Genomic DNA, 13,501 nt, shown 5'->3' with positions numbered 1-13,501 from the left:
AGAAGCACTTTTTAATGCCACTTAAATGCACTAGATTTTAGAATGAAGATGCAATCTAAATGACTGTGCAGTATGTACTCCACTTTATTATTAATTAGGGATGAGAACATGATGGCTATAAAAGTATTGGAAGAGCCTGCTTCCATTCTGAATGGAAACCTGAATTGTGTGGCCATTGTCAAAAACCGACCACGAAGGGACTCGAACCCTCAATCTTCTGATCCGAAGTCAGACGCCTTATCCATTAGGCCACGCGGTCATGTGCCCTGCGTGTTTATTTTTATACTGTAGGTGGTATGCAAGGATGGAAAATATATTACTTATAGTTATTTAGGTTTACATCCCATTGTGTTGTTTTTCAGCTCCTTTCAATTAAAGCACTGTTTTGGAATCTATATAATGAGAATGTCACCAGTACGATAATCTTTTGTTTTCTTTTTTGCATTTAAACCTCTTTCTTCATGAGATTAAAGCTCAGTAAATGCTTTACATAGCTCTGTATGTTTCCAAAAGTGGAGAGAAACTGTTTTGAAAGTTGTACAAACTGCTCCTTTCTGGATATACCAATTTACACACACTCAAAGGTTGTATACATTTCATGAATCCTGACTTGCCCTATTCAAGTAGCTGAAAGCCTTTCACCACCTCTAGAAACAACAGTTACACCAATCCAATTCAAATAATTTTTTCCAAAGGAATATCTTCTGCCGGGTCAAAAATGCATCTGACAAAGATAGGTTTTTAAAAATCTACTTTGTAGTTTCAGAACATCAACATGACTCTGAAGAGTACAGAAGTAAAATGGTAAGATTTCAAAGTTCCTAATACCTCATAAGCTTCTGAGAGGAAGCATGTAATAAATATATTTATTTTTCTGGAAAAGGAAGAGTGGACATTGGTTTCCACCTCAGATGGGACTCGAACCCACAATCCCTGGCTTAGGAGGCCAGTGCCTTATCCATTAGGCCACTGAGGCACAGATAAAGGCCAGTAATCTAGAGCCATTACTTAAATGTATTCAATCGTCCAACACTGGTGTCTGCACACAGGACATTTCTCAGTTCTCTCCATAAGTAAACTTCCAATTTTCATCCTCTTCCATCCCCGACTTTAACACTCTGTTCTGTGCTATAATGGAGACAATGTATTTCTGGCAAGTAGAGAGATATTGGAGGAGAACCATTTTCGAATCAACACTTCTTCTTCCATGGATGCTTTTCTCAATAAACTGGGCTTTGACAGTGGTATCAACCCGTCCTTGTCTTCAGCAGGACACAGAAACAGGCACCAAGTCTACTAACCAAGTTCAACCACACTCTGCAACTTAATAGACCAGTGCTTTACAAATAAGCCATCTGTGTCATCAGCAAAGGCAGCCAATGTGCCAATCCTTTATAATTCTTCTGTAGTACTTTTCTTTCTCGTAGGCAAAATGAGCATTTTAACTGCACAAATCATACAGATTTTACACTTGAAGCACTACATGAACACATACTTACACACCTTGCAGTTCATCTACACACACTTAAGCTAAAATCTATTCTCTCAAGTCAGAATTCTGCAAACCTAGTGCATATTCAGTGCATGTACATAGAAGCACTTTTTAATGCCACTTAAATGCACTAGATTTTAGACTGAAGATGCAATCTAAATGACTGTGCAGTATGTACTCCACTTTATTATTAATTAGGGATGAGAACATGATGGCTATAAAAGTATTGGAAGAGCCTGCTTCCATTCTGAATGGAAACCTGAATTGAGTGGCCATTGTCAAAAACCGACCACGAAGGGACTCAAACCCTCAATCTTCTGATCCGAAGTCAGACGCCTTATCCATTAGGCCACGCGGTCATGTGCCCTGCGTGTTTATTTTTATACTGTAGGTGGTATGCAAGGATGGAAAATATTTTATTTATAGTTATTTAGGTTTACATCCCATTGTGTTTTTTTCAGCTCCTTTCAATTAAAGCACTTTTTTGGAATCTATATAATGAGAATGTCACCAGTACGATAATCTTTTGTTTTCTTTTTTGCATTTAAACCTCTTTCTTCATGAGATTAAAGCTCAGTGAATGCTTTACATAGCTCTGGATGTTTCCAGAAGTGGAGAGAAACTGTTTTGAAAGTTGCACAAACTGCTCCTTCCTGGATATTCCAATTTACACACACTCAAAGGTTGTATACATTTCATGAATCCTGACTTGCCCTTTTCAAGTAGCTGAAAGCCTTTCACCATCTCTAGAAACAACAGTTACACCAATCCAATTCAAATAATTTTTTCCAAAGGAATATCTTCTGCCTGGTCAAAAATGCATCTGACAAAGATAGGTGTTTAAAAATCTACTTTGTAGTTTCAGAACATCAACATGACTCTGAAGAGTACAGAAGTAAAATGGTACCATTTCAAAGTTCCTAATACCTCATAAGCTTCTGAGAGGAAGCATGTAATAAATATATTTATTTTTCTGGAAAAGGAAGAGTGGACATTGATTTGCACCTCAGATGGGACTCGAATGCACAATCCCTGGCTTAGGAGGCCAGTGCCGTATCCATTAGGCCACTGAGGCACAGATAAATGCCAGTAATCTAGAGGCATTAATTAAATGTATTCAATCGTCCAACACTGGTGTCTGCACACAGGACATTTCTCAGTTCTCTCCATAAGTAAACTTCCAATTTTCATCCTCTTCCATCCCCGAGTTTAACACTCTGTTCTGTGCTATAATGGAGACTCTGTATTTCTAGCAAGTGGAGAGATGTTGGAGGAGAACCATTTTCGAATCAACACTTGTTCTTCCATGGATGCTTTTCTCAATATACTGGGCTTTGACAGTGGTATCAAGCCGTCCTTGTCTTCAGCAGGACACAGAAACAGGCACCAAGTCTACTAACCAAGTTCAACCACACTCTGCAACTTAATAGACCAGTGCTTTACAAATAAGCCATCTGTGTCATCAGCAAAGGCAGCCAATGTGCCAATCCTTTATAATTCTTCTGTAGTACTTTTCTTTCTCGTAGGCAAAATGAGCACTTTAACTGCACAAATCATACAGATTTTACACTTGAAGCACTACATGAACACATACTTACACACCTTGCAGTTCATCTACACACACTTAAGCTAAAACCCATTCTGTCAAGTCAGAATTCTGCAAACCTAGTACATATTCAGTGCATGTACATAGAAGCACTTTTTAATGCCACTTAAATGCACTAGATTTTAGACTGAAGATGCAATCTAAATGACTGTGCAGTATGTACTCCACTTTATTATTAATTAGGAATGAGAACATGATGGCTATAAGACTATTGGAAGAGCTTGCTTCCATTCTGAATGGAAACCTGAATTGTGTGGCCATTGTCAAAAAGCGACCACGAAGGGACTCGAACCCTCAATCTTCTGATCCAAAGTCAGACGCCTTATCCATTAGGCCACGCGGTGAGGTGTCCTGCTGTGTTTATTTTTATACTGTAGGTGGTATGCAAGGATGGAAAATATATTATTTATAGTTATTTAGGTTTACATCCCATGGTGTTTTTTTCAGCTCCTTTCAATTAAAGCACTTTTTTGGAAGCTATATAATGAGAATGTCACCAGTACGATAATCTTTTGTTTTCTTTTTTGCATTTAAACCTCTTTCTTCATGAGATTAAAGCTCAGTAAATGCTTTACATAGCTCTGGATGTTTCCAGAAGTGGAGAGAAACTGTTTTGAAAGTTGTACAAACTGCTCCTTCCTGGATATTCCAATTTACACACACTCAAAGGTTGTATACATTTCATGAATCCTGACTTGCCTCATTCAAGTAGCTGAAAGCCTTTCACCACCTCTAGAAACAACAGTTACACCAATCCAATTCAAATCATTTTTTCCAAAGGAATATCTTCTGCCGGGTCAAAAATGCATCTGACAAAGATAGGTGTTTAAAAATCTACTTTGTAGTTTCAGAACATCAACATGACTCTGAAGAGTACAGAAGTAAAATGGTACCATTTCAAAGTTCCTAATACCTCATAAGCTTCTGAGAGGAAGCATGTAATAAATATATTTATTTTTCTGGAAAAGGAAGAGTGGACATAGGTTTGCACCTCAGATGGGACTTGAACCCACAATCCCTGGCTTAGGAGGCCAGTGCCTTATCCATTAGGCCACTGAGGCACAGATAGATGACAGCAATCTAGAGGCATTATGTAAATGTATTCAATCGTCCAACACGGGTGTCTGCACACAGGACATTTCTCAGTTCTCTCCATAAGTAAACTTCCCATTTTCATCCTCTTCCATCCCCGACTTTAACACTCTGTTCTGTGCTATAATGGAGACTCTGTATTTCTAGCAAGTGGAGAGATATTGGAGGAGAACCATTTTCGAATCAACACTTCTTCTTCCATGGATGCTTTTCTCAATAAACTGGGCTTTGACAGTGGTATCAAGCCGTCCTTGTCTTCAGCAGGACACAGAAACAGGCACCAAGTCTACTAACCAAGTTCAACCACACTCTGCAACTTAATAGACCAGTGCTTTACAAATAAGCCATCTGTCTCATCAGCAAAGGCAGCCAATGTGCCAATCCTTTATAATTCTTCTGTAGTACTTTTCTTTCTCTTAGGCAAAATGAGCATTTTAACTGCACAAATCATACAGATTTTACACTTGAAGCACTACATGAACACATACTTACACACCTTGCAGTTCATCTACACACACTTAAGCTAAAATCTATTCTCTCAAGTCAGAATTCTGCAAACCTAGTGCATATTCAGTGCATGTACATAGAAGCACTTTTTAATGCCACTTAAATGCACTAGATTTTAGACTGAAGATGCAATCTAAATGACTGTTCAGTATGTACTCCACTTTATTATTAATTAGGAATGAGAACATGATGGCTATAAGAGTATTGGAAGAGCTTGCTTCCATTCTGAATGGAAACCTGAATTGTGTGGCCATTGTCAAAAAGCAACTCGATCCCTCAATCTTCTGATCCGAAGTCAGACGCCTTATCCATTAGGCCATGCGTCCTGCTGTGTTTATTTTTATACTGTAGGTGGTATGCAAGGATGGAAAATATATTATTTATAGTTATTTAGGTTTAAATCCCATTGTGTTTTTTTCAGCTCCTTTCAATTAAAGCACTTTTTTGGAATCTATATAATGAGAATGTCACCAGTACGATAATCTTTTGTTTTCTTTTTTGCAATTAAACCTCTTTCTTCATGAGATTAAAGCTCAGTAAATGCTTTACATAGCTCTGGATGTTTCCAGAAGTTGAGAGAAACTGTTTTTAAAGTTGTACAAACTGCTCATTCCTGGATATTCCAATTTACACACACTCAAAGGTTGTATACATTTCATGAATCCTGACTTGCCCTATTCAAGTAGCTGAAAGCCTTTCACCACCTATAGAAACAACAGTTACACCAATCCAATTCAAATGATTTTTTCCAAAGCAATATCTTCTGCCGGGTCAAAAATGCATCTGACAAAGATAGGTGTTTCAAAAATCGACTTTGTAGTTTCAGAACATCAACATGACTCTGCAGAGTACAGAAGTAAAATGGTAGCATTTCAAAGTTCCTAATACCTTATAAGCTTCTGAGAGGAAGCATGTAATAAATACATTTATTTTTCTGGAAAAGTAAGAGTGGACATAGGTTTGCACCTCAGATGGGACTCGAACCCACAATCCCTGGCTTAGGAGGGCAGTGCCTTATCCATTAGGCCACTGAGGCACAGATAGATGACAGCAATCTAGAGGCATTATGTAAATGTATTCAATCGTCCAACACGGGTGTCTGCCCACAGGACATTTCTCAGTTCTCTCCATAAGTAAACTTCCCATTTTCATCCTCTTCCATCCCCGACTTTAACACTCTGTTCTGTGCTATAATGGAGACTCTGTATTTCTAGCAAGTGGAGAAATATTGGAGGAGAACCATTTTCGAATCAACACTTCTTCTTCCATGGATGCTTTTCTCAATAAACTGGGCTTTGACAGTGATATCAAGCCGTCCTTGTCTTCAGCAGGACACAGAAACAGGCACCAAGTCTACTAACCAAGTTCAACCACACTCTGCAACTTAATAGACCAGTGCTTTACAAATAAGCCATCTGTGTCATCAGCAAAGGCAGCCAATGTGCCAATCCTTTATAATTCTTCTGTAGTACTTTTCTTTCTCGTAGGCAAATTGAGCACTTTAACTGCACAAATCATACAGATTTTACACTTGAAGCACTACATGAACACATACTTACACACCTTGCAGTTCATCTACACACACTTAAGCTAAAACCCATTCTGTCAAGTCAGAATTCTGCAAACCTAGTACATATTCAGTGCATGTACATAGAAGCACTTTTTAATGCCACTTAAATGCACTAGATTTTAGACTTAAGATGCAATCTAAATGTCTGTGCAGTATGTACTCCACTTTATTATTAATTAGGAATGAGAACATGATGGCTATAAGAGTTTTGGAAGAGCCTGCTTCCATTCTGAATGGAAACCTGAATTGTGTGGCCATTGTCAAAAGCCGACCACGAAGGGACTCGAACCCTCAATCTTCTGATCCAAAGTCAGACGCCTTATCCATTAGGCCACGCGGTGAGGTGTCCTGCTGTGTTTATTTTTATACTGTAGGTGGTATGCAAGGATGGAAAATATATTATTTATAGTTATTTAGGTTTACAAACCATGGTGTTTTTTTCAGCTCCTTTCAATTAAAGCACTTTTTTGGAAGCTATATAATGAGAATGTCACCAGTACGATAATCTTTTGTTTTCTTTTTTGCATTTAAACCTCTTTCTTCATGAGATTAAAGCTCAGTAAATGCTTTACATAGCTCTCGATGTTTCCAGAAGTGGAGAGAAACTGTTTTGAAAGTTGTACAAACTGCTCCTTCCTGGATATTCCAATTTACACACACTCAAAGGTTGTATACATTTCATGAATCCTGACTTGCCTCATTCAAGTAGCTGAAAGCCTTTCACCACCTCTAGAAACAACAGTTACACCAATCCAATTCAAATCATTTTTTCCAAAGGAATATCTTCTGCCGGGTCAAAAATGCATCTGACAAAGATAGGTGTTTAAAAATCTACTTTGTAGTTTCAGAACATCAACATGACTCTGAAGAGTACAGAAGTAAAATGGTACCATTTCAAAGTTCCTAATACCTCATAAGCTTCTGAGAGGAAGCATGTAATAAATATATTTATTTTTCTGGAAAAGGAAGAGTGGACATTGGTTTGCACCTCAGACGGGACTCGAACTCACAATCCCTGGCTTAGGAGGCCAGTGCCTTATCCATTAGGCCACTGAGGCACAGACAAATGCCAGTAATCTAGAGGCATTATTTAAATGTATTCAATCGTCCAACACTGGTGTCTGCACACAGGACATTTCTCAGTTCTCTCCATAAGTAAACTTCCAATTTTCATCCTCTTCCATCCCCGACTTTAACACTCTGTTCTGTGCTATAATGGAGACTCTGTATTTCTAGCAAGTGGAGAGATATTGGAGGAGAACCATTTTCGAATCAACACTTCTTCTTCCATGGATGCTTTTCTCAATAAACTGGGCTTTGACAGTGGTATCAAGCCGTCCTTGTCTTCAGCAGGACACAGAAACAGGCACCAAGTCTACTAACCAAGTTCAACCACGCTCTGCAACTTAATAGACCAGTGCTTTACAAATAAGCCATCTGTGTCATCAGCAAAGGCAGCCAATGTGCCAATCCTTTATAATTCTTCTGTAGTACTTTTCTTTCTCGTAGGCAAAATGAGCACTTTAACTGCACAAATCATACAGATTTTACACTTGAAGCACTACATGAACACACACTTACACACCTTGCAGTTTATCTACACACACTTAAGCTAAAACCCATTCTGTCAAGTCAGAATTCTGCAAACCTAGTACATATTCAGTGCATGTACATAGAAGCACTTTTTAATGCCACTTAAATGCACTAGATTTTAGACTGAAGATGCAATCTAAATGACTGTGCAGTATGTACTCCACTTTATTATTAATTAGGAATGAGAACATGATGGCTATAAGAGTATTGGAAGAGCCTGCTTCCATTCTGAATGGAAACCTGAATTGTGTGACCATTGTCAAAAACTGACCACGAAGGGACTGGAACCCTCAATCTTCTGATCCGAAGTCAGACGCATTATCCATTAGGCCACGCGGTCATGTGTCCTGCTGTGTCTATTTTTATACTGTAGGTGCTATGCAAGGATGGAAAAGATAATATTTATAGTTATTTAGGTTTACATCCCATTGTGTTTTCTTTCAGCTCCTTTCAATTAAAACACTTTTTTGGAATCTATATAATGAGAATGTCACCAGCACGATAAGCTATTGTTTTCTTTTTTGCATTTAAACCTCTTTCTTCATGATATTAAAGCTCAGTGTATGCTTTATATAGCTCGGGATGTTTCCAGAAGTGGAGAGAAACTGTTTTGAAAGTAGTACAAACTGCTCCTTCCTGGATATTCCAATTTACACACACTCAAAGGTTGTATACGTTTCATGAATCCTGACTTACCCTATTTAAGTAGCTGAAAGCCTTTCACCACCTCTAGAAACAACAGTTACACCAATCCAATTCAAATGATTTTTTCCAAAGGAATATCTTCTGCCGGGTCAAAAATGCATCTGACAAAGATAGGTGTTTCAAAAATCGACTTTGTAGTTTCAGAACATCAACATGACTCTGCAGAGTACAGAAGTAAAATGGTACCATTTCAAAGTTCCTAATACCTTATAAGCTTCTGAGAGGAAGCATGTAATAAATATATTTATTTTTCTGGAAAAGTAAGAGTGGGCATAGGTTTGCACCTCAGATGGGACTCGAACCCACAATCCCTGGCTTAGGAGGCCAGTGCCTTATCCATTAGGCCACTGAGGCACAGATAGATGACAGCAATCTAGAGGCATTATGTAAATGTATTCAATCGTCCAACACGGGTGTCTGCACACAGGACATTTCTCAGTTCTCTCTATAAGTAAACTTCCAATTTTCATCCTCTTCCATCCCCGACTTTAACACTCTGTTCTGTGCTATAATGGAGACTCTGTATTTCTAGCAAGTGGAGAGATATTGGAGGAGAACCATTTTCGAATCAACACTTCTTCTTCCATGGATGCTTTTCTCAATAAACTGGGCTTTGACAGTGGTATCAAGCCGTCCTTGTCTTCAGCAGGACACAGAAACAGGCACCAAGTCTACTAACCAAGTTCAACCACACTCTGCAACTTAATAGACCAGTGCTTTAAAAATAAGCCATCTGTGTCATCAGCAAAGGCAGCCAATGTGCCAATCCTTTATAATTCTTCTGTACTACTTTTCTTTCTCGTAGGCAAAATGAGCACTTTAACTGCACAAATCATACAGATTTTACACTTGAAGCACTACATGAACACATACTTACACACCTTGCAGTTCATCTACACACACTTAAGCTAAAACCCATTCTGTCAAGTCAGAATTCTGCAAACCTAGTACATATTCAGTGCATGTACATAGAAGCACTTTTTAATGCCACTTAAATGCACTAGATTTTAGACTGAAGATGCAATCTAAATGACTGTGCAGTATGTACTCCACTTTATTATTAATTAGGAATGAGAACATGATGGCTATAAGAGTATTGGAAGAGCCTGCTTCCATTCTGAATGGAAACCTGAATTGTGTGACCATTGTCAAAAACCGACCACGAAGGGACTCTAACCCTCAATCTTCTGAACCGAAGTCAAACGCCTTATCCATTAGGCCACGCGGTCATGTGTCCTGCGTGTTTATTTTTATACTGTAGGTGGTATGCAAGGATGGAAAATATATTAGTTATAGTTATTTAGGTTTACATCCCATTGTGTTATTTTTCAGCTCCTTTCAATTAAAGCACTTTTTTGGAATCTATATAATGAGAATGTCACCAGTACGATAAGCTATTGTTTTCTTTTTTGCATTTAAACCTCTTTCTTCATGAGATTAAAGCTCAGTGTATGCTTTATATAGCTCGGGATGTTTCCAGAAGTGGAGAGAAACTGTTTTGAAAGTAGTACAAACTGCTCCTTCCTGGATATTCCAATTTACACACACTCAAAGGTTGTATACATTTCATGAATCCTGACTTGCCCTATTCAAGTAGCTGAAAGCATTTCACCACCTCTAGAAACAACAGTTACACCAATCCACTTCAAATCATTTTTTCCAAAGGAATATCTTCTGCCGGGTCAAAAATGCATCTGATAAAGATAGGTGTTTAAAAATCTACTTTGTAGTTTCAGAACATCAACATGACTCTGAAGAGTACAGAAGTAAAATGGTACCATTTCAAAGTTCCTAATACCTCATAAGCTTCTGAGAGGAAGCATGTAGTAAATATATTTATTTTTCTGGAAAAGGAAGAGTGGACATTGGTTTGCACCTCAGATGGGACTCACACCCACAATCCCTGGCTTAGGAGGCCAGCGCCTTATCCATTGGGCCACTGAGGCACAGATAAATGCCAGTAATCTAGAGGCATTATTTAAATGTATTCAATCGTCCAACACTGGTGTCTGCACACAGGACATTTCTTAGTTCTCTACATAAGTAAACTTACAATTTTCATCCTCTTCCATCCCCGACTTTAACACTCTGTTCTGTGCTATAATGGAGACTCTGTATTTCTAGCAAGTCGAGAGATATTGGAGGAGAACCATTTTCGAATCAACATTTCTTCTTCCATGGATGCTTTTCTCAATAAACTGGGCTTTGACAGTGGTATCAAGCCGTCCTTGTCTTCAGCAGGACACAGAAACAGGCACCAAGTCTACTAACCAAGTTCAACCACACTCTGCAACTTAATAGACAAGTGCTTTACAAATAAGCCATCTGTGTCATCAGCAAAGGCAGCCAGTTGCCAATCCTTTATAATTCTTCTGTAGTACTTTTCTTTCTCGTAGGCAAAATGAGCATTTTAACTGCACAAATCATACAGATTTAACACTTGAAGCACTACATGAACACATACTTACACACCTTGCAGTTCATCTACACACACTTAAGCTAAAACCCATTCTGTCAAGTCAGAATTCTGCAAACCTGGTACATATTCAGTGCATGTACATAGAAGCACTTTTTAATGCCACTTAAATGCACTAGATTTTAGACTGAAGATGCAATCTAAATGACTGTGCAGTATGTACTCCACTTTATTATTAATTAGGAATGAGAACATGATGGCTATAAGAGTATTGGAAGAGCCTGCTTGCATTCTGAATGGAAACCTGAATTGTGTGGCCATTGTCAAAAAACGACCACGAAGGGACTCGAACCCTCAATCATCTTATCCGAAGTCAGACGCCTTATCCATTAGGCCACGCGGTCGTGTGTCCTGCTTGTTTATTTTTATACTGTAGGTGGTATTCAAGGATGGAAAATATATTATTTATAGTTATTTAGGTTTACATCCCATGGTGTTTTTTTCAGCTCCTTTCAATTAAAGCACTTTTTTGGAATCTATATAATGAGAATGTCACCAGTACGATAATCTTTTGTTTTCTTTTTTGCATTTAAACCTCTTTCTTCATGAGATTAAAGCTCAGTAAATGCTTTACATAGCTCTGGATGTTTCCAGAAGTGGAGAGAAACTGTTTTGAAAGTTGTACAAACTGCTCCTTCCTGGATATTCCAATTTACACACACTCAAAGGTTGTATACATTTCATGAATCCTGACTTGCCCTATTCAAGTAGCTGAAAGCCTTTCACCACCTCTAGAAACGACAGTTACACCAATCCAATTCAAATCATTTTTTCCAAAGGAATATCTTCTGCCGGGTCAAAAATGCATCTGACAAAGATAGGTGTTTAAAAATCTACTTTGTAGTTTCAGAACATCAACATGACTCTGAAGAGTACAGAAGTAAAATGGTACCATTTCAAAGTTCCTAATACCTCATAAGCTTCTGAGAGGAAGCATGTAATAAATATATTTATTTTTCTGGAAAAGGACGAGTGGAATTGGTTTGCACCTCAGATGGGACTCGAACGCACAATCCCTGGATTAGGAGGCCAGTGCCTTATCCATTAGGCCACTGAGGCACAGATAAATGCCAGTAATCTAGAGGCATTATTTACATGTATTCAATCGTCCAACACTGGTGTCTGCACACAGGACATTTCTCAGTTCTCTCCATAAGTAAACTTCCAATTTTCATCCTCTTCCATCCCCGACTTTAACACTCTGTTCTGTGCTATAATGGAGACTCTGTATTTCTAGCAAGTGGAGAGATATTGGAGGAGAACCATTTTCGAATCAACACTTCTTCTTCCATGGATGCTTTTCTCAATAAACTGGGCTTTGACAGTGGTATCAAGCCGACCTTGTCTTCAGCAGGACACAGAAACAGGCACCAAGTCTACTAACCAAGTTCAACCACACTCTGCAACTTAATAGACCAGTGCTTTACAAATAAGCCATCTGTGTCATCAGCAAAGGCAGCCAATGTGCCAATCCTTTATAATTCTTCTGTAGTACTTTTCTTTCTCGTAGGCAAAATGAGCACTTTAACTGCACAAATCATACAGATTTTACACTTGAAGCACTACATGAACACATACTTACACACCTTGCAGTTCATCTACACACACTTAAGCTAAAACCCATTCTGTCAAGTCAGAATTCTGCAAACCTAGTACATATTCAGTGCATGTACATAGAAGCACTTTTTAATGCCACTTAAAGGCACTAGATTTTAGACTGAAGATGCAATCTAAATGACTGTGCAGTATGTACTCCACTTTATTATTAATTAGGAATGAGAACATGATGGCTATAAGAGTATTGGAAGAGCCTGCTTCCATTCTGAATGGAAACCTGAATTGTGTGACCATTGTCAAAAACCGACCACGAAGGGACTGGAACCCTCAATCTTCTGATCCGAAGTCAGACGCCTTATCCATTAGGCCACGCGGTCATGCTTCCTGCTGTGTTTATTTTTATAGTGTAGGTGCTATGCAAGGATGGAAAAGATAATATTTATAGTTATTTAGGTTTACATCCCATTGTGTTTTCTTTCAGCTCCTTTCAATTAAAACACTTTTTTGGAATCTATATAATGAGAATGTCACCAGTACGATAAGCTATTGTTTTCTTTTTTGCATTTAAACCTCTTTCTTCATGAGATTAAAGCTCAGTGTATGCTTTATTTAGCCTGGGATGTTTCCAGAAGTGGAGAGAAACTGTTTTGAAAGTAGTACAAACTGCTCCTTCCTGGATATTCCAATTTACACACACTCAAAGGTTGTATACATTTCATGAATCCTGACTTACCCTATTTAAGTAGCTGAAAGCCTTTCACCACCTCTAGAAACAACAGTTACACCAATCCAATTCAAATGATTTTTTCCAAAGGAATATCTTCTGCCGGGTCAAAAATGCATCTGACAAAGATAGGTGTTTCAAAAATCGACTTTGTAGTTTCAGAACATCAACATGACTCT

The 13,501-nt window shown here is 38.3% G+C and overlaps 12 non-coding genes across 12 annotated transcripts; all 12 read right to left on the bottom strand.

Moving 5' to 3' along the window:
* Positions 1 to 186: 186 nt before the first annotated feature.
* TRNAR-UCG (transfer RNA arginine (anticodon UCG)) lies at positions 187 to 259 on the bottom strand. The gene has a single exon. It is a non-coding gene; the product is annotated as a tRNA-Arg (tRNA).
* A 644-nt stretch (positions 260 to 903) lies between these two features.
* Positions 904 to 976, bottom strand: TRNAR-CCU (transfer RNA arginine (anticodon CCU)). The gene has a single exon. It is a non-coding gene; the product is annotated as a tRNA-Arg (tRNA).
* An 802-nt stretch (positions 977 to 1,778) lies between these two features.
* Positions 1,779 to 1,851, bottom strand: TRNAR-UCG (transfer RNA arginine (anticodon UCG)). The gene has a single exon. It is a non-coding gene; the product is annotated as a tRNA-Arg (tRNA).
* A 1,518-nt stretch (positions 1,852 to 3,369) lies between these two features.
* Positions 3,370 to 3,442, bottom strand: TRNAQ-UUG (transfer RNA glutamine (anticodon UUG)). Its single transcript has one exon. It is a non-coding gene; the product is annotated as a tRNA-Gln (tRNA).
* A 644-nt stretch (positions 3,443 to 4,086) lies between these two features.
* TRNAR-CCU (transfer RNA arginine (anticodon CCU)) lies at positions 4,087 to 4,159 on the bottom strand. Its single transcript has one exon. It is a non-coding gene; the product is annotated as a tRNA-Arg (tRNA).
* A 1,501-nt stretch (positions 4,160 to 5,660) lies between these two features.
* TRNAR-CCU (transfer RNA arginine (anticodon CCU)) lies at positions 5,661 to 5,733 on the bottom strand. The gene has a single exon. It is a non-coding gene; the product is annotated as a tRNA-Arg (tRNA).
* Positions 5,734 to 6,535: 802 nt separating this feature from the next.
* TRNAQ-UUG (transfer RNA glutamine (anticodon UUG)) lies at positions 6,536 to 6,608 on the bottom strand. Its single transcript has one exon. It is a non-coding gene; the product is annotated as a tRNA-Gln (tRNA).
* Positions 6,609 to 7,252: 644 nt separating this feature from the next.
* TRNAR-CCU (transfer RNA arginine (anticodon CCU)) lies at positions 7,253 to 7,325 on the bottom strand. The gene has a single exon. It is a non-coding gene; the product is annotated as a tRNA-Arg (tRNA).
* Positions 7,326 to 8,846: 1,521 nt separating this feature from the next.
* TRNAR-CCU (transfer RNA arginine (anticodon CCU)) lies at positions 8,847 to 8,919 on the bottom strand. Its single transcript has one exon. It is a non-coding gene; the product is annotated as a tRNA-Arg (tRNA).
* Positions 8,920 to 9,721: 802 nt separating this feature from the next.
* TRNAR-UCG (transfer RNA arginine (anticodon UCG)) lies at positions 9,722 to 9,794 on the bottom strand. Its single transcript has one exon. It is a non-coding gene; the product is annotated as a tRNA-Arg (tRNA).
* Positions 9,795 to 11,312: 1,518 nt separating this feature from the next.
* On the bottom strand, positions 11,313 to 11,385 carry TRNAR-UCG (transfer RNA arginine (anticodon UCG)). Its single transcript has one exon. It is a non-coding gene; the product is annotated as a tRNA-Arg (tRNA).
* Positions 11,386 to 12,902: 1,517 nt separating this feature from the next.
* On the bottom strand, positions 12,903 to 12,975 carry TRNAR-UCG (transfer RNA arginine (anticodon UCG)). The gene has a single exon. It is a non-coding gene; the product is annotated as a tRNA-Arg (tRNA).
* Positions 12,976 to 13,501: the final 526 nt, after the last annotated feature.

This window comes from Lissotriton helveticus, chromosome 5_1, assembly GCF_964261635.1.
Source record: "Lissotriton helveticus chromosome 5_1, aLisHel1.1, whole genome shotgun sequence".
NCBI lineage: Eukaryota > Metazoa > Chordata > Amphibia > Caudata > Salamandridae > Lissotriton > Lissotriton helveticus.
This window is presented reverse-complemented; position numbering and strand designations above follow the sequence as displayed.